The sequence below is a fragment of the Protopterus annectens genome, chromosome 8.part0, assembly GCF_019279795.1.
Source record: "Protopterus annectens isolate FY-2018-M chromosome 8.part0, PAN1.0, whole genome shotgun sequence".
Lineage (NCBI taxonomy): Eukaryota > Metazoa > Chordata > Ceratodontiformes > Protopteridae > Protopterus > Protopterus annectens.
Genome location: NC_056741.1, coordinates 765,677,764 through 765,702,382, shown reverse-complemented (window position 1 = coordinate 765,702,382; position 24,619 = coordinate 765,677,764).

The following is a 24,619-nucleotide window of genomic DNA, read 5'->3' as shown; positions in this document are numbered from 1 at the left end:
TGCAACTCATGCAAGACAGAAAATATAAACTAAACTTTACAAATGAGAAGAATGATATTCTGGTTCCGATGCCTGGGAGGGAGTAAAGAAAAAGCATGATCATAGTTGGGCCAAGGTTCTGGCAGGTATAAAACTGCTGGTGCTATAACAGGATAAGTAAAGAATACCGGTAATGAATAAATGATAAGGAAGATCAAGCTCAAGAGAAGGCATAGATAGATTCATCTACTGAAAGAATATTCGCAAGAAGAATAATCAGAAACACTCAAACTGATGCCAGACAACCAGATGGTCATCAGACTCATATCGTAGGAGTCTGTCATGGGTACCAGGAGTAACAATGACACTGATATCCCACACTGTAGAGATATGCATTAGGATAGCTAATGTCAGCTCAGTAATAGGTAAGGATGGATTCCCCCCACCCGCAGCTGTGCTGTAAATTGTTGTGTTGTAACTGCCAGACAAGTAGGCCATATGGTATCTGAAGTGCTATGGTTAATAAAAATGTAGGAATTATATGGATTGGTGAAATTCACTGCATCTCATCCCTAAGAGGAACCATACCTCTTAACTAAACTACTCAGTTCATAGATCACACACCAAAATAATCTCCCCTCAACATTTGTTCATGCTTTAGCGGTTGCTAGGAGACAACTGATGTGAGGATCATGTATAGACATTGGTTGGAAGGCTGAGCATTTTAGCACTGTTTAAAGATCTGATTTCTAATGTTATGGAAGACTGAGTTGTCACTGGGTTGTCATTGAGTTGTCACTGAGTCTTCTGTAGTTGTTGGAATATTTGTGAATGCTATCCAGTATGTCTTTATAGCATCCCACTTCATTTTCCATAGAGTTATCACAGGAACAGACTATTAAACTCTCTCTCTCTATATATATATATGTGTATATATATATATATATATATATATATATATATATATATATATATATATATATATACATATATGTAATGTATATATAAAATGTGGTTGATTTAGAACAAGATGCTGACTTTGATAATGAACATATTGTGGATAGGAGAATATCTCACAGCAGTGTAAAAATGTGGTCTTGTTTAACATGTTACATTATAAGCATGTCACATTTTCCCAGAAGTGATGACAAAAATTAGAGTATCAAAAGACTCAGCTTCAGGAAGTTGCTCTTCATTACAACATAATTATTTCACAAACGTATTTGTCCATGAGAATAATGCCCAGAGATCTAAGAACATGCACATTTCCATCTCAAGTTACATTTGTTGAAAAACAAATTGAGATATGGTGGGTAGTAAAGGGTAATACATGCACTATGACCTGGCTGCAAACTCTAATTGATAGGGTAATTGTTAATCAAAAAAGATCATATTGAAATTAAATAGACATATGACAAGCTAAATGCTTTTTAGTATGATTATGTTCAGATTTGTACAAATGCTTGAACCCCTATATCTTTACATAACTCTCATATATTAGAAATAGCTGGGGTTCAGTAAAGAAATTATAGGAATATTTTGGGGTATCATTTGTATTAATAATTTATATGGTGGCATGCAATATGTAATACAAGAGTGGTTTAGAGACTATAGTTTCTGTTTTGAGAGCGATTCCTAAATCTTGAAGTATTTGTAAACTTTTGGAATTTGTTTTAACCTATAATTATTTTTATTCAATGAATAATATATTTTACAGAAAAAAATTGTATGATGGAAAAATATTTATGCCATGTATGTATGTTGATTTGTTTAGGATTCAGTTTGAAAATGAATATATTCACTGTAGCAATTTTCAAAAATTTAGTTCAGTTAAACATATTTGTCAATACATATAGTTATATAGTTGTACAGTGAAGAGACACAAAGTGATCATGTGTGAATCCAGCAATAAAACATTACAAGAGTATATTCCATAGTTGAAATCAAAGGGAAACCTGCAATTTTGGATCGTTTAACTTGTCAGATGATATACTTGGTGAAAAGAATTCACAATGTGAATACAGTGACACTGAATCAAGCAATAATTATTCTGATGATTTACATAAATAGTATAAACAGGTATAAAACAAAAAAGATACCATTATCTACTCTGTACAATTAAAGAAGTGATGCCTTCCATGCCAGAACAAAGCAGATTTCTGTAATTAACGCAAATCAAGGAGGAACCTATGCTTTGTCACATCCTGCTTTTTTGAGTATTAAAATGTAAAATTAGTAAGATTATTTGTTTCCTGCTGTCAATGTTTTAATGCATCAGCATTGGCTAGGTTGCAAATTGATTTCTTATTTGAGATTTGTTGGGCCATAGAACAGACAGAAGGAGGGTTTTATGTTTTTTTACCACTTTCTTCTTTTTCTCTGAGTTTGTATGACGTCATTGTTAGTATATATATAAAGTTAGGGGTGTAGGCCATGTCACCATGTTGAGTGCTTCAGTGTGTTTGTACCATGCAAAAACTGTTTTCTTTTTTCTGGATTGAAGTATTGATCTTTTGAGCTTGTGACTTCCTAGGAAATTAGACCTTTAATTCTGAGTAATCTTGTGTTGATTAAATGACACACAATTATTCACAGGGGATCAAAATGAAGAATTTTAGCAAATCATGCTTAATAAAGAAAGCTACAAACTGAATAATTTAAATCACTTCTCAGAATGTGAAGATTTTTTTGAAATTTCCATTGGGTATTGCATCAGCACGTGAAATGTCATTATGACAGAATGAACAAGGAATTGAATTCAGTCTATAATGAAACATCACATCTCTCTTAATAAAGATGCAAAACATATGAAATATCTTAGCATAGAAAAATCATCAGCTAAAGGTATTGGGAGTACAAAACACTTCAAAATACAGAGATTTCTATAGGGGGGTGCCCTCTACATCATCTACTGAGAAGACTGTTTCACCCACACACCTTATCTCTATAAATAATACCAACAAAGTTGAATGAAGTTGAGGAAGAGGGGAGATATTAAGAAAGGCACTCCGGCGTTTTATCTTCTTTAAGTCACTCACCCTCAGACAGAAGCATCTGTTACAAAGCAAGCATAGATTTAGTAACATATCAACAGCAAGAGTACAATAGCAGCAGCAAGGCAAACTCCAATGTACTGATAAATTGAAAAGTTAAGCTGATTTTACAAAAGTGATATTTTATGATCCAACAAAAAAAAAAAAATCACACAATAATTGGTAGTAGCCCCACTGGATATGGGTGGTAGTATTACTGAAAACATCTTAGTATGGGGTAAGATCAGAGAAGTGTGCTATAAGAATGACTGAATTGGTGGAAACCAAGAAAGAACAATCTCAAGTCAAATAAATGCATGTGTAAAATCTAAAATACAGACTTGAAATGCATGGGCTATGTGCCAATGTAGGAATGGAGGTCTTGAATGGAGAGATGATAAAATCAGCAAGCAAAGGAGAGTAGTGTGGATGGAACTGAATTCAAGTGTTGGTGAGTACCTTCATGAGACAGACCAGGTTTTTACAAAATCTCACCAAGATGACACTGACATATAGACTGTGTATTTTATACAGCATATGTCATGGACAGAAGTAGGTTAAATAATTAAAAAGACAGCTGGGTGCACAAGTCCCAGGATAAAAAGTACCCAATCCTAGTATGCACTGTGGTGCTAGGACTAGAAAAGAATAGCAGTGTAGAATCCTCAAGACACAGAAACATTCTTACAATGGGGTTAGGCAAGTTCAGGGAAAGGCTAGCCCCCTGTTATAGAAAGAAGTAGTAGTCCACAAAAAACACAAAAAGTGACAGGCCAAAAAAGATCCATAAAGATAATAGAATGGACTGTTGAGGATAAGAAAGAAATTATGTATTGTTACTATTATGCAAGAAGCACAGACTTTCCAGAAAGAAGATATTCAAAAAGATTAAGAGAGAAAGAAAAATGCATAACACAAGAAAAACTGTCAATAGCTTCAAATGCAAATTTGTGTTCATTAATTAAACAGGCTCATGAAAAAAACATTATACAGACCAAAACTGCAGGTTAGAGATTTCCTTCCCTATCAAGGATTAATATCAGAGTATAGGCAAAGAGAAGGAAATAGGAGGGTCCTAAACAAAAGACGAGCACTGCTAGAGATTTTAGTAGAATGTAGGACAGAAGCTGCCATTAAAAAAGGAATAATTAGTAGAGCATATAAAATATTGCATGATAACTATAAGAATCAATCAGAGGAGGTGAAGAGGATTGGGAAGAGGGATTGGATAAGCAATTCTCAAAGAAAGAATGGGAGGATATATGTATGTCTCCCAAGTATACAACAGAATCTAGAAGATTTAGGATTTTGCTTAGAAATGTGTAAATAGATATTTTTATACCCCAAACAGATTCCAGAGAAATTTTCCTCAAGTAGATAGCAAATGCTGGAGGTGTGATGGGTACTTGGAAATATATTTTCTGGGAGTGTGGTGGGTTGGTGGACTTTAAGGATTCCCTGTGGGATGTACTGTCAGAGATTCTGGGTGGGCAGATTGGTGTGATGAGGGAGATAACTTTTCTGAGCTATGATACAGAATCGGAATTGCCTAAACATGGTAAGGCCTTGCTGTGTCTAATTATGGTGGCTGCAAAAAAAAAGCAATTACTAGAAAATGGAATTCAACATCTAAACCATACTAGAAGTAGTGAATATAGTAACAGAAATAAAACAACTGGAATTGAGATCTTTAGAAAAGGGTAGGAACAAACTACTTAGGAAAAAATGGAAATTGTGGAAACAATACATACAGGGAAGGAATGAGATTTAAAAGAAGGTAGGACTTAAATGAGCTATATAATGTTTGACTGAAAATTATTGGGTAGATTATAAGTGATGTATAATGTTTGCAAATGGGAATGTGTCAGTATGGTTTGTGATGTAAAATGCTTGCAACTAGGATTGTGTCTGTGTGGTTTGTTTTCATTTATATAAATGTGTGATTGCTTAGGTCATAAATGATGGTTTAATAAAGATGTTTGTTGTTTAAAAAAGAGGCAGGAATTGAATAATTTATGTCATGTTGCTTAGGTTATATGATATATAGCAATATATTGTTTGTTAATGTTAATTTGTTAATACAGTTTGATTACTTTTGTATAAATGTAAATTTGCTTATGTCACAGGTGATAATAAAGGTGTTTAAAAAAAACAAACTTTGGGATGTTTGGAAAAAGAAGCGACTGGAGAAGTGTGAAAGTGTAAAGAACAAATTCTAGAAATGTTTGAAAAGTATAAAAAAAGAAACATGGATATGGGAAAAAAGAGATCTGATATGGTGCAATATTTATGCAAAGGAGAAAGTCAAACTAATCAGTACAAAAAAGCAGCACCAAAAATATTTGAAGAGAATGCAGGCAAAGGTAATCCATATATGGTAAATTTCACAATACAAAAAATAAGAAAACAAAAGGGGAAGTAGAAATGAGGATTAGTAATGGCTAAGGTAAAGAAGTTATGGATTACCTGTGGAGTGGTTTCCTCAAGTTAAATGCAAAAAAATGTATCATCATACCATTTGGAAAAAACAAAGCCCCTACTGATTACCACATCAACAGCAATCCCCTAAGTACACAACCTGTGGTGAGAGACCTGGGTACTCAGGTTGACAACAATCTCACATGCAACCATCATGTAGCAGCAGTGGTCAGAAAATCCTTTTACTTGGTTCATCTCATAAATAAAGAGATTGCATCCAGAAAGATGGAGTTTATTACCTCTCTATACTCCTCCCTCATTACACCAATAATTGAGTAAAATGCCCTGTTTGATATGCACCTCTCCAAATGTCTGCACCAACTGGAAAGGCTACAGAAACACCTCACAAAGAGAACCCATGGCCTCCAACACCTGTCCTATACAGACAGGCTGAAATCACTATCACTCAACTCGATATCATACAGATTGCTCAGGGGTCATCTGTATCTCGCCTACAAGGCAATCTCAGACCTTGCCCTGCTAGAGATCCTCCATATCCATAAGTCTCACTACCGTCGCATTACCTGCTTGAAAGTCCTGAATCTAATAAGCAACATCAACAAAACCTGCTGGCGAGACAGGTTTGTCTCCCGGAGGTTGCCCCATCTCTGGAATAACTTTCCATGCACATCAAGCAGAGTACCTCACTGACCCTCTTCAAGCACAACCTTGATGAGTGAATGGGAAACCACAAATTTGTCCCATTCATTTGTTTATTTTGCATTTGTTTACTGAGATAGTCCACTGGGCCATGTTGAGCCCATTTTCAGTGGAGGCCCATGGAGAAAAGCTCCACAGTTAAATAACAATTTAAACATACTGAAACAAGAAGTACATAACTTTCAGTATAAAGTGTACAATATATACAAACACAATACATTCATAAAATACATCAGCATACAGAGTAATTTGTTATACATATATTACAGTATTGAATTGAGAGATCAAGGCAAAAAATACTGGTAAAATTATTAGCTTACAACATCAAGGATAAAGTGGTTATTACAGTAATAACACAGCAGGAGTGAATATAGAGTTAGGATAGCCAGATTCTGATGTTCTGGAGCTTTCTGTAGAATGCCCACAGGAAACAGAGAACAAAGAATGTGCCATCAGTTTAGAAGAAAATGAGCTAAGAGAAGAGTTGCTTCATTTAACAGAGATGGATAGACATATTAAGATCGATGATAGAAATTTAATAGGACTCAAAATCTTAGAAGTCTGATAAAACAAATGAACACAGTAACTGAGGCTGTTAACAGAAATTCATGTGATATAATAGAAGTAAATAGGATATATAAAGCTTAAACTGGAACACCCTGCTAGCCTCTTCTGCAGTTTCTAACTCAGGTCCCAACAGAAAAGCTAGGCAGCTAATCTTCATAGTGTGAGCTATTACCACTTGCTGTCAGACCTGCAAGTTACCAACCTGACTGATTGTTTCCAGCCAGTAAAACTCCCGGGGTGTTTCTGCCCATTCCATTCACCCTGCGGGCTCACTCCGCTCCCCTACCCTGCCCCCAATTCCCCCCTGCCCCCAGCACACCTACCTTTATTCTTCCCTTTGCCCACCCATCTAGCCTAATTACCCAATAGAAGCTCTTCCCTAATTACTCCACCTACGTACATCCATCCCACTCAAACACATCACTCTATCTCCCTCTCTAGCAATTATAGTCCCCTCCCCTTTCTTACAATTTTAAGAAAACCTTATCTCTTTCTAAACTCTCTCTTCAGTACAGCCTTCTCCCTTCTCCAAATCCATACCTATCATTCTCCCTTCACACCAATATGCTTTCTTTGATTCTCCATACCCTCCAGACCCCTTGCTTCCTCCTTGTGCTCCTAATTCCCTTATGCTATGCCAGCTCATACTCTTCCAATGCTTGTCCAATATTTCCTACTAAAATAACCACCACACAAACCTACCATCACTCTCTGCCTTACTCTCATTTCCACTCTATATCCTCTTCGCTCTTTCAGCCCAACCCTCTGTACCTATACCACAGCTAAGATAATAACACCTAAACCAATCTTAGATCTAACTAAACCCTTACTCTGCAAACTTAAATGGCTAAAGGTTAATTCCTTTAACAACCTAGTCTTAGCTGGAGACATTCATCCCAACCCTGGTCCCAGTTCCATTATTAACAACACCTACCCCCCCCCCCACAACTCCCTAAAAATCTTTACTATCAACGCCCAGAGTCTTAACAACAAAGTCCACCAATTTCAAGCTTGGCTAATTCATAATCAAACAGACATCTTAGCCATCTGTGAAACTTGGCTCAAACCGTATATCTCCGACTCTGGGACCCTTCCCCCAGGATTCCATACTCTTAGAAATGACAGATTAAATAAAAAAGGTGGCGGCACTGCCTCAGTTTACTCTAACCTTCTCACCTTAATTCCCCGCCAAATTCCAATTCCCCAATTTAAAAACACTGACCTTACAGCTGGACTACTAAAAATGAATAAACACAAAAATATCTGGGTCATTGCCCTATATATCTCACCCGGTAACAATATCACTGCCCCACCGCATCAACTGAAATTAACTATGAAAATTACATAGGTTCATAGGTTCATAGGTTCATACTAGGCTATCTGCCCTAGGGCATTTATAAGCCTAGCCAGAGTGTGTTTGGCTTTCACCACCCCTTGGAATGAGGATACTGTGCCCATTTAGGGTTTAGTTTACTGTGCCTCTGTCTAGCAGTGACACAGAGATGGCCCCCGGGGTAAACCTACGATCTCCCATCCACTCGTCAAGATTTCTCTTGAAGAGAGTCAGTGAGGGGCTCTGCCTAACATGGACTGGGATTCTGTTCCAGAGTGAGGGGAGCCTCTGGGTTATGAATCTGTCCCTCCAGCACGTCCTATTTATTTCTGTGTTGAGGTTCAAATCACTCGCTCTCGTGGCTCTGGTGGATTTGGATTTTCTGAGGTGGAGCATGTCCATTCATTACGGATTGGACATGGCCTTGTACGTCAGGCATAGATCATCTCTGAGCAGGCGGTATGCGACTGAATAGAGCTGGAGTTTCTTTAGCCGGGCAGCATATGGCATATGTTTGAGACCCTTGATCCTCTTGGTGAGGTACTTTTGGGGTCTTTCTAACTGCTGCAGGAGTCGGGTAAGGTACACCCCAAATGGGGCATTGTACTCAATTATGGGCCTGATAAGGGAGGAGTAAAGGGGCACAATGACCTCTCTTGATCTAGATGTGAATCCTTTCATGATAAGGTGGGCAATATAGAAGGTCTTTCTAACCACTTTGGCAATGTGAGTGTCAAATGAGAGGTTACTGTCAACTTGGGTCCCTAGGTCCCTGATTACTTCTTCTGTACTTAATGGATTACCACCTATGTAGTAATTTGTGGGAACTTTGTTCTTCCCAAAGGGTATGACTATACATTTTTTGGCGTTTAGTTTAAGGCCATGGCTCTGGTGCCAGTTATCCATTTCTATGAGACCTTTTTGAAGGATGCTTGTGTCTGCTGGAGAATCAATTATGGCACCCAGTTTGCAGTTATCTGCGAACTTGGTCAGCCACAATCCTCCTATGTTATCTTGCACCTCAGAAAAATAAATGCCGAACAAGAGAGGTCCCAGGACCAAGCCCTGTGGGATGCCACTTGTGACTGGTTTAGAGTCTGACATGGCTCCAGCAATTCTGACCTTGTGGTTTCTGTCCTTGAGCCAGTTTGCAACCCATCTTATGACATAGGGGTTTACATTTAAGCTGGTGAGCTTGTTTATGATGCCCGAGTGGGGTATTGTGTCAAAGGCTTTTGCAAGGTCAAGGTAGGCTGTGTGAACTGCCTTACCCTCATCAATGGCCTTAGTGACTGTTTCAAAGAAGTCGACCAGGTTCAATAGGCAGGATCTGCCCTTGACAAAGCCGAATTGGGTAGGATCCAATGTCTGTAGGTCCCCAATGTCTTTGTTTATGAGTTCCATAATGATCCTCTCCATAGCTTTGCAGACCAGGCTCGTCAAGCTTATGGGGCGGTAATTTCCAGGGTCCATAGAGGCACCTCCTTTGTGGAGTGGGACCACTGTTGCTGTACGCCATTCTTTGGGTACGTATCCTGTAGTAAGGCTAAGATTAAACAGCAGCCTTATGTGCGGGTTTAGTTCTTCTTGGAGTTCATGTATCACGCAACCCAGGACACTGTCTGGTCCCATTGATGCTGTGTTTTTAGCTTTGGAGAGGGCGGCTCTCACCTGGGCATCTGAGATGTCAGGGAGGCAACACTCTGCTGGGATAGATAGTTGTCCTTTTGGGGGGGAGGGGGGGATTTGCACTGAACCTGTCTGCCAGTATGTTGGCAATGTCTGTGGTTTCAGTGTATTTTGTGTCATTTTGGACTAATTCTGAGCATATCTGGGAGTTTCCACCCAGGTTTCTAACATAACTAAAGAAGGCCTTGTGATTGTCTTTAGTGTCTTCTGCAATTCTTCTCTCAAAGTTGGCCTTGGATGATTTTATGAGTGATCGTAGTTTTTTGCTAGTACTGATCAGAGATGTCTTCCCTTTTAGGGATTTTGCTCTATCATGTAGTAGCTTCCTCCTTCTGTTGTATATCTTATTAATGGCTGGGGTCCACCAGACAGGACGCCTGCCTTTGGGGGAATGGGTCTTGGTTTTATTTGGGATTGCATGATCCATGCATTCTTGAAGGTGTCCATAGAATGCATTTATATAGGATTCAGTGGAGTGAGCTGTGGTTTCCACTGGCCCTGGGGCCTTGAAGGATACCATTTCAGTCTTAAGAAGTGTGAAGTCAGCTTTTGAGAAATTCTTCACTGTGGTCTTCTGCGCTGGGGGTGGGGGCGGGATGTGGATTTCCATTGAGATTAATGTATGGTCTGATCTCACCAATGAGGGGTATACTTCCGGTGTGGAGCATTGTGTCCCCATGTTTGTGATGATCAGGTCTAATATGTTATCCCTTCTTATGGGAGTGGTGACTAGTTGTTCCATAGCATTTGAGTTTATGAATTCTAGGAACCTTTGGGCTAGGGTGTTGGGGCTTGAGTAATGCTCCCAGTCTATGTCTCTCAATATGATGGTGTTTGAAGAGACATTCATATTCTCCAGTGTCTTTAGGAAAGCTGAGTGGGGTTCCTGAGTTTGAGAGGGTGGTCTGTAGCATGCTACAAACTGTAGAGTAGTTTTGCCTATGGTTAGTTGCACATGGATAGTCTACGATGCTTCGTGCATTGCCACTAACCTGGAGGTGTGGGTATCTTTGATGAATATGGATACTCCCCCTCCTTTTGTGGTTCGGTCCAAGTTTTGGGGCCAAAAAGCATGATATGATGTATAACCTGGTAGTGCTGGGGTGCTCTCGGGAGCCTTGAACCAGGTTTCTGTCACTGCACAGACATCAATGTTCTCCATACTGAGGAGGGCTTCGAGAGCGTGCATCTTGAGGTTTAGACTTCTGGCGTTGATCAGCATTACCCTTAGTTTTTTTTCCACTTGTGTTATCTAGGGAGGTGGGTTTGTCTTTTGAGCCTTGCCTAAAAAAGGCACTATGGGGGTGGCAAGAGCCTTAGCCAATATCCGGAAGCCCAGGGGTGACAGGCGCAAGCCATCCCTTGCGAAGCAGCGTGGCTTGTCGAGCATGTCATCCCAAGCAGACAGACATTGGATCCCCCTAGAATGACACCAGTAATTAAGCCAATTGTTAAAACTGGTCATTTTGTCTTTGTACTGTGGCATCATTCTTGGTGAGGGTAAGATGCTGCTCAAGGTCAGGGTCATACCGGCCTGGGCTACATAATCAGAGAGCTCCTCTATGTCTCTTTTCATGTAGTCCAGGGAGGTACGTCTCAAGTCATTCACACCAGCATGGACAATGACTGAGTCATATTTGTACTTGCTTTGGAGTGACCCGAGTGCTTGTGTTATGTGGCAGATTCTAGCACCCGACAGGCAGCTTACTGTAACCCTCTCCTTGTTCAGCCTGGTGAGCGGGACGTCAGTGTGTCTGACTATAGAGTCACCTATTACAAGTGTATCAGGCATGTTGTTTGGCCTTAAGGGCTATGACTGTTTGGCACACTGACTTTGTGAATTATGTGTTGCATGTGTTATGTTTTGAGGTAGTGGTTGCTTGGATGTCTGCTTTGGAGGCCTCTGTTGTTTTGGCAGATTTTTATTTAGAGCTTCTGAGTATGTTTTTGTGTGTTTATGTGTTTGGTTTGCAGTTGTGGTAGGTCTATGTGAGACTGGGTTTGTGGTGTGTGTGGTTACCTTCACCTCCTGACTGGCTTTGCCAGCACTGAGTCGAGAGAGCTCAGCCTCCAGTTTGGCTATATAGTTGCATCTCTCACATATATTTGTATTTGTTGGGAGGAGGAGAGGGTTGTCTGTGTACATTGCCTCAAGATTCCCAGATTCACCAGCTGAACTGGAGAGGACGCCAGCAACTGACCCTTCGACATGCTAGAATAGTGTAAAGGATTGCTGTGTAACTGAGTCAGAAAGGACCTATAGGGGAATGGGTACTCAAGGGGATGTTAGGTGGATGTAGTGCTTTCTTTTTTGTTAAAAAGTGCTTTACTTATGTAAAATGCTTTTGGGAGCAAGTGCTGGGCTTTTTAGATAGAGAAAAGAGTGTTTAGATTAAGAGTTAGAGCAGTTCTAAGGGAAAAACTGAAAAGCAGACTTTGCGGAGCCAGGAATAGTTTACACTTGATTAACCGGCGCTGCGTTATGCGCAACTTCATGCAAATTTGTGCAAAGACGTGCTAAAGCGGGCTTTATAGCAGGGGGTTAGAAAGAGCTAGGAAATGGCCCAAAACAGCCAATAAGCTACAAGTTACTGGGCTGGAACCACTCCTTAAGGGACAGATAGGCTGCTCAGAGCTCCCCACTCCCACTGGTGAACAAAGAAGCTTCCTCCTATCCAAACAAGGATATGGACAACACAGGAACTATGACACAGCCCAGAGATCAGCAAACTCTGAAGACTGGACTATTCTAGTTCAGTAAAGGCGGGAAACAAGGATTTTTTTGTTTTTTTTTTGTTTTTTTTTTTCACAGAAAAACAGAAAATAGATACAGTGGCAACAGTAAATGCTTTAAATCGGCTAGCGCACTTAAGTGTGTAGCCTACCAGTTAATTTAAGCAAAAAACAAACTTTCAATGTGCAAAAAGTACAGAAAACAAACAGTAATGCAGTAAATCAACTTTGCAGAGCTTATTTAGTTATAGAAACTCACTTTTAGGCAAAATAAAGCAGTCGGAGATAAAAAGCCAAAAAATACTTATAAATCAATGGAAAGTCACTCTTCTACTCGCTGCTGCTTGTAGAACTCTGCAGGACAGCACGAGGAGCTGTGCTGAGTCTAATACAAGCGCAAAAGCGCGCTAAAACGGGCTTTATAGCAGGGGGTTAGAAAGGGCTAGGAAATGGCCCAAAACGGCCAATAAGCTACAAGTTACTGGGCTGGAACCCATAGCCAGCCTTAGGCATAGGCCAACTAGGTGGCCACCTAGGGCACTGGTCTAGCAGGGGCGCTTTTCCAGTATTTATTTGGTGTAGGTAGACCAGGGTGAGGGCACCGGGTGGTGTGGTGGGGGGGAGCAGTGGAGCCCTTTTGCCTAGGGCACCAGTTGATCTAAGGCCACTCCTGCTGGAACCACTCCTTAAGGGACAGAGAGGCTGCTCAGAGCTCCCCACTCCCACTGGTGAACAAAGAAGCTTCCTCCTATCCAAACAAGGATATGGACAACACAGGAACTATGACACAGCCCAGAGATCAGAAAAATCTGAAGACTCGACTATTCTAGTTCAGTAAAGGCGGGAAACAAGGATATTTTTTTGTTTTTTGTTTTTTTTTTTTCACAGAAAAACAGAAAATAGATACAGTGGCAACAGTAAATGCTTTAAATCGGCTAGCGCACTTAAGTGTGTAGCCTACCAGTTAATTTAAGCAAAAAACAAACTTTCAAAGTGCAAAAAGTACAGAAAACAAACAGTAATGCAGTAAATCAACTTTGCAGAGCTTATTTAGTTATAGAAATAGGGATGTAAATATTGACTGGAATAAAGTCAATAGTCCCTCTCCCTCCCTGTCCATTAACCTCTATAACTTTACCCAAATAATTATCTCCATCACCCGACCTAACAGAACAAATCCCCCTGGATCCACTATTGACTGGATCTTATTCTCTGACCCAAATAAAATAACCAACTCTGGCACTATTCCTGACTCCATTAGCGACCACCTCCCAGCTTTCATTCATCACTCAACTAGCTCTACCCCACACCAGCACCAATACATTCTCACTCACAACCTCAATAGCTTCAACCCTACAACTTTCTCAAACATTTTCAAACAGAATGAACTGGCAAATTCTAAACACCCTTCCACTTGACAATGCTATAGACTACTTCAACTTGGTCTTCCTAGACACTCTAAACTCTCTAGCCCCACTACGAAACAAAAGGATAAAAACTAATACAGCTCCATGGTTATCCAAAGACACAAAAGAAATTATGCATTATGCTCCAAAGGGACAAATTATGGAAGCTTTTCCAAAACAACAAACTGCCCAATACCTTGCTCCAATACAAACAGCTCCTTAACCTTGCAAAACAGCAATCACCAAGGACAAAAAAATCCTACTATATCAAGCTCCAGTCCGATAACAATAAAAAACCTAAGCAATTTTGGAAATCAATAAACTCACTTCACAATCCAGCCTCTAAAAATAACCCCTGTCCTGACCCAAGTAAATCAGACCTTGAACTAGGCTCTGAATTTAACTAATTTTTCATAGAAACTATTTCCAACCTAACCAAGACTTTCCCCAACAAAAACCCTCCAGCCCCTCACTCTTCTCCTTCTAACTTCTCTAATAACCTCCCCTTATGTTCGATCTCAAACCGGTTTCCACTAACTTGATAAAAAAACTTTTGTCTATATTTAAACCTTGCTCTAATGCACCTGACAATATTCCCTCATCCTTCCTAAAATGTTCTGCTGATGGTATAGCTCTCCCTATCAGCATCATCATTAACAGATCTATAAAGGAATCTTATGTCCCCAAACTCTGGTGCTCAGCTTATATTCTTCCTCTTCACAAAGGAGGCAAAAACACCAGCATCTCAAATTTCCACCCTTTTTCTTTGCTCTCACCAATCTCAAAAATCCTAGAAAAGTGCATCCACCTTCAACTTATGCTTTTCCTGACCCAAAACCATCATCTTACACCTACCCAACATGGCTTCCGCCCAGGCCATAGCACCATAACTGTTCTACTCTCTTTCCTAGAAACTGTCAATCAAGCCCGAAGTTCAGGACACTTAGTTTCTACTATTTTGCTTGATCTGTCTAAAGCATTTGATACTATTTCCAACAAACACCTTCTCTTTCATCTCTCAAATCTTCATCTCTCTCCAAACACTTTATCCTGGTTCTCCAGCTACCTGTCCAATAGATCACACGCAGTCAAATGGAAGAACTCCACCTCTTCTTTCCTACCTACCCCAACTGGCGTACCCCAGGGATCCATCCTTGGGCCTATGCTTTTTAACATCTTCATCAATAACTTTCACACTGCTATACCTGATGCCAAAATCATTCAATATGCTGATGATTCAACCTTAGTCTACTGTGCCCAAAACCTCTCTGAATTGCTGACCATAACCCAAACTGCTTTCTTAGGTACCAAAAATTGGATGCGCCGAAATCACCTCTCTCTCAATGCAAATAAATCAAAAATTCTACTATTCCCTCCCTCAAAGATGTACTCCTATGACAAAAATGTGTTCAAAGTCCTCAGTCAATCCAACTCACCTATAGAAGTAGTTCCCTCTGCTAAACTATTTGGCATTACAATTGATGAAAACCTCAAGTTTGATATCCACATTCAACAAAATATTAAAAAAAACACCAAAAGCTAGGAATGCTATACAGAAACAATCGCTTTCTCTCCATCTCTACTAGGCATACTCTGGCCACTACTTATCTTCTCCCTTCCTTATTATATGGAGCCCCCCTCCTAACCAACATGTCCTCCTCTCTCACCTCCAAACTAGAAAACTGCTACAATAAAATCTCCAAATGTTCCACCCATCATTGCCGTACCCTACAATCTTTGAATTGGTTAGAACTTCCAAACTACCTAGATTACCTCCAACTCACCAATGCATACAGACTTGTATTTTGCCCTAGAAAAGGTCCAGCTCTAACAAATATCCTTCCCCCTTATACCCCCTAACAGAACTCTCAGATCCAAACATCAAAACTTAATTGCTATCCACAAGCCCAAATGTCCTGCTGGCCAACTTCTACTCTCCTTCTTACTAGGCAAGAAATGGAATTGCCTCCCTTCCACTCTAAGAACTATACCTAACTCAGAAAACTTCAAAACCCAGCTTTTCAAACACTTGTCTACTAAATGGAAATGTCCCTGCCTTCACCTTACCTAAATCTATCACAACGTATACTTCCAGGAGGTTTCTCCTAGGTTCCTAAGCTCTCTAAAACTCCCAAAGCTATTTTCCTTCAAGTGTATCTAAACTCTCTGCAACCCCTATAGCTACTTAACTGTGTAAATGACTCAACTGTGTAAATATTGTAAATAGCATCTTACTTTTAATGTGTATGTAAAGTGTCTCCACACACATCTCAAAAGTGTGTATGTCAAGTGTCGCTACACCTACTACATAAGAGTGTTTGCACAAATTAATCTGTATAAACCTCAAGATCAACTACAACAACCCTTGTTAACTATGCATGACACTGAATGTACATATCTGTAAACTGTTCCATACAATGTATCTTTTTTACTTTTGTATCTTTTGAATCTGTATTGTATTGTGTATCTTGGAGCTTTTCTCCCCGGGCCTCCACTGAAAATGGGTCATTTGGGCCCAGTGGACTTCCCCAGTAATCAAACTGGAAATAAAAATAAATAAATAAATAAAATATTACTGTGCAACTAAACTAATAACCAATAAAGCCTTACCACAAAAACACAGAGCAATAAGGAAAGAAAGGGAAAAAATCAAATGCCATCATGGAAGCACAGAACAGAGAATACAATAAAGCAATTAAGACAAGAAGTGTCTCTGTTTGAAGAGTATAGGAGAGGGAACAGATCAACAAAATTACTTAGAAAGACATGATAAAAGCAATGCACAGTACCAGAACAGACCAGGATCTATCATACACTATATAAGCAATTGGGAAACAAAGCAAAAGGAATAGAAACTCTACCAAAAAAAGAAGAAATAGACACATTTTGGAGAAATTATCTATGAAGACTCTGTGGAACGTAACAAAGATGCTGAAGGAAAAGAAGAACTAAAAGAAATAGCAAGAAGTTCAAATATACAGGATATGAAATAGGATGAAGTAACAGCCAGACAAACTGAAACAAAATTAAGAAAAGCTCCTAACTGGAAATCCCAAGGCCCAGATGCAGTACATAACTTCTGGCTAAAAGTATTAACATCTTTACATAAAGATTTAGCCCTGAGTAAGAACTACTGATATGCGCACCCCAAACAGACACCAATCTGGTTAACAACATAAAAAATTATACTCCTCCTCAAGTATGAACCTATAAGCTATACTAAAAACTATAGACCAATAACTTTCTTTCCAATGAAGTATACATTATATAATGGAACTGATGCTGACAAAGTTTATAGTTATTTAGAAGAAAACTCAATCGTGGCAATAGAACAAAAGGGTAACAAAAGAAAGTCATATGGAACAAAGGATCACTTGTTGTTAAAGTCAAAGTAGAGAATTGAAAAAGGGGAAGCTTCTAATTATGGCATGGATAGATTACAGAAAAGCCTTTGACAGTATCCCACATTCATAACTAAAAGAGTGCTTAAAATGTTATAAGATACACCCTACACTGATCAGTTACATTACAGTGACCGTGAAACAGTGGCAAACCACTTTGCTGCTAAGCCATGATAAAGGGCAAGTTATTATTCCAGAGATAAAAATTCAAAGTGGGATATTCCAGGGTGATTCTTTGTCACCGCTGCTCTTTTGTCTTGCCCTTAACCCATTAATCTGTTTACTTAACAGTCTAGGTCACGGTTTTAATTTGGCCTCAAGAAAACAACCAAGTGTAAAGACTTTTCATCTTCTTTTTGTGGACAATTTAAAACTATATAATTCATCAGATGAGGAGCCAAAAGCACAGCTGCAACTGGCCAAGCTTTCGCAGATGATATAAGAATATCACTTGGTCTTGGTAAATGTGCAAAAGCAACATTTAAAGCAGGAAAGGTGCAGCACCAAGAAAATAGTCTGGCACAGGAATGTCATATAAAGGAATTGAGCAGGAGGGAGTATGTAAATACTTGGGAACTGGTGAACAATTGACAATGAAATAGCAACAAATTAAAAAAACTCAGTAAGGACAATTTTAGATGACTAAAATTAAAAACAGCCCTGACATCTAAGAAAAAAGTCCAAGCTATGAACCAATTTGCTCTTCCTGCTGTAACTTACAGCTTTGGAGTGATTGACTGGCCACAAAAGATATTGAATCAACTGGACAGGAAAACAAGAAAAATGCTTTGAGCTTATCAAATGATATATAAAAAAATTGTATACCAACATTATATATTCCTCATTCTGAAGCAGGTATGGGCCTCCTCGAAATTGTTTGCATGTATAGAGCAGCAATTGTAGGACTACATACATTTCTGCTGACCTGACAAGATTCAAACATAATAAAAGTTTTAAAACATGAGGAGAACGAGTCTAAGATGACTTCCCTGCTTAGTGTAGCAGAAGCATATCATTGTCAAGCAGGAATTGAAATCAAACCAGAAGTAGATAAAAGTCAGGCAGCAACTGAATGTGTCAAAAAAACAAAAGAAAGAATATGAGGAGATGGATTGTATGAGAAGATAAGAAATGTGGAAAAAGGATAAATATATTTGCAAATACAGGAAATGCCTGGAACAACCTCATCTCAATCAGCATCTGACACAGGAAAGGTTAAGGAGAGATGAATTTAAGAAAAAGATGAAAGGTTAATATTATAGGCACAGGATAGTGGACTACATACACGTTGGTTTACAAAGTCCATTGAATGTGTGGGAGAAACAGGCAAGTGCAGGTTATCTAAAACAAAACAGGAAACAGTTTCACATCTTGTTGCTGGGTATGACATGCTAACAGCAGGGGGCCTGTATACTGAAAGGCATAATAATGTGGCAAGACTGTTTCAATGAGAGTTGTGCAAACATTACAAGACTGAAGTTGCTGAGAAGCAATGGAAAGCAGTGGAAACATGAGCCACAAACCATTATAGAGAATGATGAGGATGATGTCACATGAAATCAGCTGTTACCAACAGTTCAGAAAACAGATGCAAAAAAACTTTTACTTGCATTCAGTGGCATCCAGGCAAAGTTAAGTTCCTTTGATTGCTGAATCACACAAGTTATTTTGACTGATCACTATTGTTTCCTGCTTTTATCTGTGCATTTCTCTGTTTTTTTTTTTTTATATAAAAAAAATTTAATTCTTCTTCGTGTCACTGTTACTGCTGTAAGATGGTCTTGAAATTGCATTCAGCAAGGGATTTCCAGCCAGTTGTTTAAGTGGTTTGTGACAGCATTGCACGTGGGTCTCTTCTACTGTTTTTTTTTTTTTTACATTTGGAGGAGTGGGTTTATTCATCTTGTGGCAGAAGGTATTTGCCTGATCTATCTGAGTTGGGAAATACACAAAAGGACTCATACTGTAATTATTTTATTGACCAGTGGGCTCATTTGTTAGTTTGCTGTTTTTTCTGTGCTGCTAGAAATGTGCATTTGCATAAGTCAGCAGTGCCCTGTACAGTACCATACACCTAGAAAGAATGGGGCTCATTTGTTAGTTTGCTGTTTTGTCTGTGCTGCTAGAAATGTGCATTTGCATAAGTCAGCAGTGCCCTGTACAGTACCATACATCTAGAAAGAATGGTTCATAAAACTTTACCCTGTAAAGCAGCATTATAGAACAAATATTTTGTGCGCCAACAAGGTTAGAGCAACTAGTTGGGAGTCAGTCAAGTGGCAATATTTACAGAGTTAATTTAATTCAGTATTGTGTAAACATTAAAGTTAGCAAAATTTTGTACTGTTTAACATAATCTGCTCTGCTAAAGCTCCCATAATAGCCTTCTAACCCAAATATGCCACCACCTTGTAGCTTACAAATCAAAGGACTGGAAAGTATGGATGCACAATTTCCTAACTTCCCTCTAGCCAGCTAGGTGGATTTGGGTATCTTGAGACAAAGTAGCAATTGTCTCATGTTTACTGGCAACCACTTAATCCTTAAAGAAGCAGACACAGTATGCGAGAGGTGTACTTACACAATGACACTGGAAGCTAAACTCTTGCATACAAGTGCACATCAGGTTGTTGAAACCATGCACGCAACACCCACACAACATAGTACACAACACACATATAGACTAACTTATGCTGAGACACTTAAAAACAATCTTAGTAAACAATAAAGATTGCCTAATCACCCATTGTCAAAGCTATGCCTCAGCAAAACAAAAGGGACTTAGAAAAAACAGCACCTAACACCACACATACTGTCACTCAGAGTGGATCCCCTAAGACATGCAAACACACTTCCCAGGATTCCTGTCATGGTGGTCTCCATTGTAACACATACTGATGTCCTTCTAACCAGGCTGAACAAGGAGAAGATCGTTGTTAGTTGCTTATCTGGAGCCAGAATCCACCAAATTACACACGCACTCAAGTCATTATGCCCCAGATACCAGTATGATTTCATCATATAACATGTGTAAATGACCTCATATTTACCTCCTTGGACTATATGAAGAGAGACATTATGGAGCTTTCAGATTATGTGTCTCAGGCTGGTTTGAGTGTAGCATTGAGCAGCATATTACCATCACCGAGGATGATGACACAATATGAGAAAAAAATTATTGATTTCAACAGCTGGCTGTTTTTCTAGTGTCATTCTAAAGGGGATCCAGTATTTGTCATCTTGGGAGGACAAGGTTAACAGATCATGTTGCTTTGCCAAGGATGGTCTGCACTTCTCCCCTATAAGCTTTCAAATGCTAGCTAAAACTTTATCCGGCCCATAGTGCCTTTTTTAGGCAATGCCATATTGACAAGCCTAACGACATAATAAAATCAACTCAACTGAACCTGAAGCAGTTACTGCTCAATGCCAATAGCCTAAACAGAAAATACACTCCCTTCAAGCCCTCCTCCCACTCAGTAATATAGACATCCGTGTAGTTAACAAGACATGGTTTAGAGTGGCAAAAAGTACCCCGGCAGTGCAAGGTTTCAATGCCTTCACACTTTTAGACCAGAAAAGGGCTAAAGAAGATGTCTCAATATACATCAATAACAAGTATACCTCTAGGGTGGTCAAACAGGATGATTCATGTTAGTTCCTACAAATAAAGATCACCATTGACAAAATCATGTACCATACCTTAGCCAGCTATAAGTCATCCTCCATGTCCCATGAAGCTCACAATGCATACTTGGATCTAAATGGGTCACTTACCATCCAACCTAACACCCTACTCATGGGAGACTTTAATTACCCTTCTATAGACTGTGAATCCTACAAAGCCTCAAATCTACAGGCACAGAGATTCCTTTACTTCATAAATGCAAACACGCTTGACCAAATAGTGATTACACCTGCTAGAGGCTCCAGCATGCTGGTCCTCATGCTTACAAATATGGGAGAACACTGCAGCCCTCAATGTCTCTTCCTCTGACCATGAAGCTGTCTCCTCTGAAATCAAAATCAACTCTGTAATTCAGTTAAACCTGTAACAGTTAGGAACTATTACAAGACAAAGTACCTGTTATTAAGTGATGGATTGTCACAATTCAGTGCCTCTCCAAACCCAGAGAACATAGCACCCTATGCTGAATTGCTTTGAGAAACTCTGTATAACCATGTCAATGACTGCATAGAGGCTGCTGTACCTACCAGAAGTAAGCCCAGGACTAGCCTCAGAAACTGACCACTGTGGTGACATCCCATATTAAACAGAATTTTGTTTAAACAGAATATTCAAAGGAAAACAATATGGCAAAAATCAGGAAGGGTAATTCCCATAAAAAATAGCAACTCTCTCATCAAAGTAAATATGCAACTAAGAGGGCTAATTAGGTTAAGCAAATACCACTTTGAGGTTAAGATAACCATAAGGCCTTCTGCAGCTTTGTTACAAACTTCAAGGACAGCACACAGCAATGTGCTGAATGGTGCCACATTCACTGTACCTGGCAATACAGCAAACCTGTTATCAGACAAATTCACTTTCAACTTTACCCTCTCTCTCTCTCCCACAACCACCCCTTCAAAAACACCCTTAAACATAACCTCTCCAGCTATAACTAGGAAGCACGTACTGGCTGCACTCACTAAAGTCAGGAAGATGGCTCAAGTGGACTTCATTAACATCCCAGGATGCCTACTGAGTGGTCTAAAATATGACTTATCAAGACCATTGGTGTCATTATTTAACTAAAGTATTTAAACAGGCTTTGCACCACATAAATGCAGGACTGCAATGATCATCCCCCCTCATAAGGGAGGACTTTCAACAGATTCTTGAAACTACAAACCCATTAGTCTGACTAGTCTCATTTGTAAAGTCATGGAAAGAGTTATCATGGAAATTATCAACAAGGACATAGGAGACCTCCAGACAGTGGATCAATCCCAGTTTGGCTTTATCAAAGGAAGGTCATGTTTACTGAATCTGATGGACTTCTTTGAAAAAGTCACTAAGGCAATGGAGGAGAGGAATACAGGGCATACTGCCTATCTATATCTGACTAAATCATTTGCTGTAATACCCCATTTGGGCATTGTCAACAAACTTATGGAACCATGTATAAATCCCTTTATAACCTAGCTGGTTCACTGATAGGACTCAGGAGGTTAGAATTGGTGGGGCTACCTCCACAGAAAGGCTGGTCACTAATGGAGTTCCCCAGTGCTCAATGTTAGGCCCACTTCTTTTTGGCATCTACTTCTCAGATGTCAAAGCCAATGCCAAAGGCCTTTGGCTGACCAAGTTCACAGATGATTGCAAACTAGGAGCAATAACTGAATCCCCCCAAGATGAGAACACCCTTCAGGAAGGTCTACTACAGACAAACACTTGATGCCAAAGTCATGGCTTAAAACTCAGTACCAAGAAATGCATTATTATATCTTTTAGGAAGTCTGCCACCCAAGCTAACTATGTCATCAATAAAACACACTTAGAATTGACTTAATAGTCATAAATCTGGCAAGTCATATAGCCAGTAATCTATCCCTTGTCTACCATGTGTACGAGGTATTAAGAAAATTCTTTTATGTTGCTCAACTTTTAAGCAATGGCATCCAGGTCTAGAGAGGTCATCATACCACTGTACTCAGCCCTCATCAGACCTATCATAGAGTATAATGCCCCCCTTTCAGTATGACAGACATATGCAGTAAATGGAAAGTCCACAAATGTTCCTTGCACAAAGAATACGGGGAGTAAACATAATATCCTACACTGATCATCTGAAAGCCCTTTCTCTTTACTCAGTATCATACAAACTTCTGAGAGGTGATCCTTGTCTGGCATACAGAGCATCCCTGGACTCTGTTTTGATTAAACCTTTGCACATCTGGAAAACAAACAGCATAGGTTCATAGGTTTATACTAGGCTTTCGGCCCTAGGGCCTATACAAGCCTAGCCATAACAATTCCCTGGCTATTTCTTTCCACAGTATTTACTTCCCTGGACTCCTGTCTAGCATCAGACCTACTAGATTAAAAGAGAAGAGACAGATATGTTTCTCATAGAATCCCCTTCTCTGGAACCAGACTTCCTATCCATGTGAAGCAGAGTTCTTCTCTATCCCTTTTTAAGCACAACTTGGACCAATGGATGAGTAATCAGAAATTCACCCCTGGTCTGGTCCCTATGTCTGTGATGAACAGAGGAAGTAATTAAATCACCCCCTTTATAAATCAAATTTGTGGGTCACATTTGTGTTGCTCAGCTAGGCTATGTGTTGTGCACACAGTAACAGTACTAACTGTAGGCATTCATAATCTGGCTCATTGTATCATTCCAAAACAAATCTCAAGAAAGCTTACTTGTCTACAGTAGAGGCATTTGCACTATTGATTTTACTGTTTCAGTGTCTGTTTCAAGCTTTCCTACATTTAATTTCTCCAAGTCTTTTGGGTTTATAGTACCATGAAATGAATGGACCCCTTTCCTAAGTCAAAGTATGATTAAAGTTAATGAAATTAGTATTGTTTCACTGTTTGATGTTAGCCAAAAGTGCTCTTCACAGCATCCACAATGTGCCAAAAATTGACTCCTTCTGTAATTCATATGGAGTTATGTGTACTGGTAGCATATCTAAATATGACTGTAAATTCTTTTTTCTTTTCGTGGACTTTTATATAGGTTCGTAGGTGTATACTAGGCTAATGACCACTAGGGCCCTTATAAGCCTAGCTTATTAATTGAATAGCTCTACACTTTGTGTATGCACTCAAAACAAGGATAAATGGCACAATATGCTAATGAAAGCAGAAGTAACTGAATTACACACTAATTAACCCAGCCAACTTTATGCAGCTATTCAGGAACACATAAAGGGATTTGTGTATACTCAATGCTCACTTTTGCCCTGAAATCCAAAACTGTTCGGAATACAGCCACAAAGACACTTAGAAAAAATGCTAGGGTCACCACTGTCATCATTAAACTGTATGTGCAACAGGCTTTAATTTAAGGTGCTGTCACTGCTGCTGAAGATAGCTGAGAAGAAGGGTCTTCAGACCCCATTTGACATATAAGTACTGCATGATACAGAGACTGTAGATGAATACAGGGTGGACAGGGATATAACAGAGGAAATAATCAACCTCTACCGTACTCAACTGAGACCCCAGAGAAATCATGCAAAAGCCATCTCAGTGAAAACAAAATTATGTGTAGCATTATGAATACTAGAAAAAGGGACTTTTCAGAAGCCCACAGGGGATAAAGTATGAGTGTCACTGGCCTCCGCTTCTAGACTCTTATATTACTTTCTATGTGCAATGCT